We start from the raw sequence: 6,869 nt of genomic DNA, 5'->3' as shown, positions 1-6,869 counted from the left end.
GTAGTGCCTAAAAAGGCCTTTAACACGTTGACGGACAGAACGTCTATAGACGTCTAATTTGCATTGATGCAATGTGACACAACGTCTATAGACGTTGCATTTTGTCCTATTTTACTTTGCAAAATACATATAGTGTCACAACACTTGTTTATACATTTCACGCACTGTCCGTCAACGTGTTAAAATAAGCAATACTAAATGTCGATTATATTCAAACTAATGTAAGCGAGATAAGAAATATAGATATTATAAGCGAGATAAGAAATGAGAAGTATATTTAACCCCTCCTCCATTAGAATTTAAATACATTGTTTTCCTTCTACAATACTTTTTATTATAGCGTTATTTCTATGTTCAAAAAGTTGGACTGGTTTCAAATGAATGGTTTTTGAAAAAAAAGGAGATGAAATTATACAGCTCATTTTTAAATTTTCTTAAAAATCTTTTTTCTCCATGTAACTCGAAAATGATAAGAGATACGAGAAAAAGATACCACACAAAAATGTATGGTTTTTTCAGATAAAAATTTAATTTTTATTTTTCATTACTGCATCTCTTATTATTTTTAAGTTACAAGGAGAAAAAGGAAGATTTTTAAGGAAATTTAAAAATGCGCTCTATAATTTGATATTTTCTTTTTTCAAAAACCAATCATTTTAAACCCGTCCACCTTTTTGAACATAGAAATGTCCAAAAAGAAATGAACATAGTCCAACTGACTAACTTGTTACAGGAATACCAGATAGTAAACACCTTTGTCTATCTCGGGTCTAATATAACTAACGATGGTAACTGTGAAGCAGAAGTTCGGATACGTATTGGTATGGCAAAAAATGCGATGAGTCGCCTAACTAAAGTTTGGAAAGGTGGATCTATGTCTCAAAATATCAAGATGAGTCTGGTGAATGCCCTTGTATTCTCAATATTTCTATACGGAGCAGAGACTTGAACTCTTCGCGCATGCGAGCGCCGAAAAATTGATGCCTTTGAGATGTTGTGCTGGAAAAGAATGCTGTGCATACCATGGACAGCTCATAGGACAAACGTTTTCATGCTAAACCAACTCAATATTAAAAAAAGGCTGTCCACAATATGTCTTCAACGAATTCTGCAATTCTGTGGTCACGTGGTCCGAAGAGGTGACGACAGTTTGGAGAGATTAATCGTCTCTGGAAACGTTCCGGGGAGAAGATCAAGAGGACGATCACCAACTAGGTGGTCCGGCCAAATAAAGAATTCAGCTGGAAACTCATTCTGCATAGCTCTTAGAGCAACTGAAGATAGAGACCAATGGAGAAACATTGTTAGGAATATTGGAAGAAATCACGATCCTCAGTAATGGGGAAACGACAAGAGAGAGAGAGAGAGATTAGATTTTAAGAAAATGACGAAGCATGTCGGCTTTTGATCAAAGGGGGACACATTTTTACGGTACATATATCTGTCATTTGTCAATCTCTCCTTTCCACATGCCCCACCCCTTATTTTTAAATAGGGAATAGGGGTCGTATGCTAGCTCATTTGAAAGGTTATTCAATTCTCTATTCAGTAATATTAAATTTGGCATAATTATTTATAGAGCGTGTCCAAGAAAAATTATTTTAAATTAAATTAATTGACACAAAATGAAGAATGTAATTTATTTAACTTAAAATACATCCTACTGCTGACAGAAAACGAACAAAAATGTTTATTTGATAAATAATCATTGTTTGTTGCTTAAATTCAATATTCATCCTACCAAGAGGCAGATGGGTGGCAGCTTGAACATTGAAAAGCAAAAAGCATTGTTTATTTTTATCAAAAAACATTTTTTTCTGTTTTGTGACAGCAGTAGAATCTATTTTGAATTAAATCAATTACATACATTCTTCTTTTTTGTCAATTATTTTAATTTAAAAATTTTTTTCTTGGACACACTGTATAAATAATTATGTTAATGTTTGAATAGAGAAATAATCACTGAATAGAGAATTTAATAACCTTTCTAATGAGCTAACATACAACCCCTATCCCCTATTCTCTACTTTAAAATAAGGGGTGGGGGATGTGAAAGGGAGGGAGTTGACAAATGACAGAGGTATGTACGTGTTTGTATGTACCTGTTTCGTCATTTCCTTACAGTCTAATAAATACTGCCAAACATCGAGGTGGACTCCTTTATTTGGCCCACTCTGTATATATTTTTTCTTGATTTCTTGTGAGCACTGGTGGATTTAGCAACGTAGGTACTGCTTCAGATTACACTTAATAGTCTTGAACATTGCTCTGAAGTAGTCACATAGACAAGCGGATACCTATATATTCTCAGCCATCGTCCCGGCACAGGAGCGCGTGCGCGAAAACTATGTACAGCGTGTCTACTTAAGTTGGAAACATATGGGAAACTTTTTTGTTATTCATTTTACGAAAAAAAGTTATTCTTTATAAAAAGTTCTGCATGCTCTAAAACCTAAGATTCAATCATCAGATATCAAATTTTGTCAATATTATACGAGGTATGTAAAAAAGTATGAACTTCGTTCAAGAGTAAAGTACCTTTATTTCTCTCAATATCGAAAATTGTTATTATGAAAAGTTGTTTAGAAATAAAAACTAATATCAATATGCAATTACATTCTTCTAATTGGAAAAAAGTATTTCCCAAATTTTTCTCAAAATTGATACTAACTTCCTTTTTATTTATTACACATACGATAACTCTTTTATTATTACTTTTACGAAAAAAAGGTATTCTTTATAAAAAGCTCTGTATGTCCTAAGACCAAAGATTCAACCATCAGATATCACATTTTATTAATTTTATACGAGGTATGTCAAATAATATGAATTTCACTGAAGAGTAAAGTACCTTTATTTTTCACAATATTGAAAACGGTTATTAAAAAAGTTATTTAAAATTAAAAACTATGTTTCAATATGCAATTACATCCTTCTAATTGAAATATTGTGAACTATAAACGTACGATAACCTTGAGCGAATTTCATATTTTTTAACACACCTCGTATAAAATTAATAAAAGCTAATATATCATGGTTGTGTCTTAGATTTTAGACCATGCAAAACTTTTAATGAAGAATAACTTTTTTTCGTAAAATTAATAGTAAACCAGTTATTATTTGTAATAATTAAAAACGATGTTAGGTATCCATAAATTTGAGAAATTTTTTTTTTTTCAATTAGAAGCATGTAATTGCATATTTGATCTTAGTTTTTAATTCCAAACAACCTTTTTTCATAAGAATTTTCGATATTGAGAGAAATAAAAGTACTTTACCCTTGACTGAAATTCATATTTTTTTACATACCTCGTATAATATTGAAAAAAATTGTAAAAATTTATAAAGAATAACTTTTTTTCGTAAAATTAATAATAAAAAAGTTTCCCGTATGTTTCCAACTTAAGTAGACACGCTGTATATTTGTAATTTTAATAATTCTCGACAATGATTATCAAATTTCAAATTATTGGTTACAATAAGAAATAATATTGTTTTTCTATTTTACTAGTCTATTATAATTAATGGGTTGTCAGAGTTGTAGCCAATATGATTCAGACTAGGTATTATTTACCTACTTTTCTGACGATAAAATTATACCTTGCAGAAGAGTAGAGGATCCGATGTAAGGTCGATTTGCACCGATCTGTTTAATGGATAAAAACTATTGGATATGTAATGTAGCATGTTAGCAATTACAAAAAACAAGCAGGGTTGCCCGATCTAATCTTGTTCTAACTATAATTAATTAATAATTAAAAAATGACATTTTTTATGAATTAAAAAAAATTCGACCCGGGCAGGTACTATTTTAGGTTTTTTGGATCATTCTAAATAAAAAAGGTCTGATATAATTTTTCTCTAAAGTTGATCGTTTTCGAGTTATAAACAATTTAAAACTGAAAAAGAACGAATGATGACAATTTTCAAGGCTCAACAACACAAATAAAAAATATGTATCATTTTTGTAATCATCATCATCGAGTACCTAAATTCAAGTTCAAACCTTTTTCTATCAGGTCTGGATAAGAATTTTAGCCATGTTTTATCCTAAAACATATTTTTTTTAATTGTTCATGAGGAAGGTTTCTTACGGGGAGACGGGCATTAACAACTAAAAAAAAATGTTTCAGAATGAAAGTCCAAAAGACTTATCAAGAACTGATATATTAAGGCTTGAACTTGAATTTATGTTCTTTCTTTATGAATACAAAAATGATATTTTTTACTTGTGATTTTGAGCCTTGAAAATTGTCATCTTTCCTTCTTTTTTCAGTTTTAAATTGTTTATAACTCGAAAACGATCAACTTTGGAGAAAAATTACAAAAGACCTTTTTTGCTTAGAATGATCCAAAAAATCTTAAATAATATCTGCCGGGTCGAATTTTTTTAAATTCATAAAAACATGTGATTTTTTAATTATTAATTAATTATAGTTGAGAACAAGATTAGATAGGGCCACCCTTGTTTTTTGTAATTGCTAACATGCTAATTACTTAAATCGACCTTATATGGGATCCTCTACTACAAGGAATAATTATTATTAGAGACTGTATTTTTCATGGTATCGTCAAAAAATAAATAATACCTAGTCTGAATCATATTAGCTACAACTCTGGCAAACCGTTAATTATAATGGACTAGTAAAATAGAAAAACAATATTATTTCTTATTTTAACCAATAATTTGAAATTTGATATTCATTGTCGAGCATAATTATTAAAATTACAAATATACATAGATTTCGCGCACGCGCTCCTGTGCCGGGACGATGGCTGAGAATGTATAGGTATCCGCTTGTGTCACATAGTGGCGTTTGTTGGAATGGGTACGAAAATGTAGCACCCATCGAGACGATAGCTTTCTTATGTATAAAATTTTATGCAGGATATGACTCACGAAATCTTCTCTGACACCTGTTGTCTGAAGTATCTCGCGAACTTTTATTTCACAGTCGGCCAATAGGCAATTGTGAATTTTTGTGCAAAACCGATGAGCAAACACGTTAAAACTCTTCTTGTTTAAATACCGTGCCCAAATTTTAGGCGTGGGTAGCTTCCATGATAATTTGTCTATATCATTTGCTTCATGACAATTTTAAACTCGATAAACCAATTTTTGGCGGTCGATATCAAAGATGAAGACACCCCAAAAAGATAATATACCTACAACCAAACCCTGCAAAGTATGGTTTAAAGATTTCTGCTCTTGTCAAATTGTAAAACGCTGGCCAACGATAGTGTTCTCCTCTATGCTTAATATCAGTGGAATTAACTCCCAAATAGTGTACATACTTTGGAAACGGTTTTAAATATTTTAAGAGACGAATGTTTTTGAAACAAGTGTCTCAGAAGCTTGTATTAGAACATTTGACTAGAAAAAGTCAATTTAGTAGTAGAATTCAATTTAATCTCTAGGAAAGGCTGAAGAGATTCAGACCAAATGTGCCAGCAGAAATCCAACAAGAAGCTGGTGAACCACTACAGAAAAAAAAGATCTTCCCTCTGCATTTTATAAACTGGTTTAACACGATTATGCAGACATGAGCGTGAATAAATTTAAAAATTACTCTGTCTGTAACTCACAAACTTTTTATGTGCGGCTTGTTTGATTATTCCTATTCAAACTAATAAATAACATAAATAATCTTGTAATTATAAATACTGAAAAGTGCCTAAACTTTTTAAAATTATACTGATTCTCTCATATACACTATGCCGAACAAGTGCATAAGGTCACTACGCTCGACGGAAGGACTACGCCTTTTCGATTGGATTAAGAAAAACCTTTGAAAGGGATAAATAACGAGAAGTACATTGAAATTGAGACAATTCCCAAAAATAACATACATGAAAAGGTAAGAGAAAGGCTCTAGAAAGGCTTTAATAATTACGTTAAATTAAGCCTTAAATAATTTAATCAAATATATTTTTAATAAAATTTTTTTTTCAAATGTTGAATGGCATTCAACATACTCTTGCAACGGCATCATTTAATCACTTGTAACGCTGACCTGAAGATGATCTGAATATTGTAGAGATCGAAACCGGTCGTCATTGTAATTAAATGATTGTGAATACGGTTTTCTTTTACTTCATTTAAAAAAAATGTATTTACATTTAATGTGTTATTTATATAAAGACCAGGCGGTATTTAAGAATTTTTTGATTCAGTTATTAAAAATTAATATCATCATCATCATCGGTTACCGCTGAGAGCCCATGGAGAGTCATGGTCGCCTGTTGGGATTTCTAGGCTCTAAAGATTTACATGGTGTGGAGGCCAGCCACACGCATAACTCCTCAAATGTTCTAAACGATATTTATCTAAAATATTACTTTCTTGTTTCTTTTTTGAGGAGGTCTTTTCAGCGTTATGTGTGTTTTGCTTGCTTGACTATAGTTGACCAGATTTTTCTTTCCTTTGCTTGTTCTTCTCATTCTCGTATTCCTAGGTTTTTCAAACCCTGGTTAATACCGTCAATACATCTCTTTCTAGGCCTACCTCTCGGTCTCTTCCCGTTTAATTCTTTTCTCAACTCAGTCGTTTACTTCGTACGTCTTTTATGAGAGTCGGCCTGTTAAACACTATTTATTTAGTGGTTCATTCTTATACGCCACTCTCCATTCTCCTGTATAGGTCCATATATTTTCCTTAAAAATTTTCTTTCCCATCTAAGAAGTTGTTCTTCTTGTTAACTAGTCAAAGTCCATGTTTCTGATGCATACATTACTACAGGTCTCATAATTTTTGTGTATATTTTTACTTTTGAATTAATATATTGATTTTGACTTTATGATATTCTGTAGGCTGTAGAAGCATTTGTTTCCAAGTGAAATTCTTGCTGTAACCTCATCACTGTTTTGAT

This window comes from Diabrotica virgifera, chromosome 5 (genome assembly GCF_917563875.1).
Source record: "Diabrotica virgifera virgifera chromosome 5, PGI_DIABVI_V3a".
Lineage (NCBI taxonomy): Eukaryota > Metazoa > Arthropoda > Insecta > Coleoptera > Chrysomelidae > Diabrotica > Diabrotica virgifera.
This window is presented reverse-complemented; position numbering follows the sequence as displayed.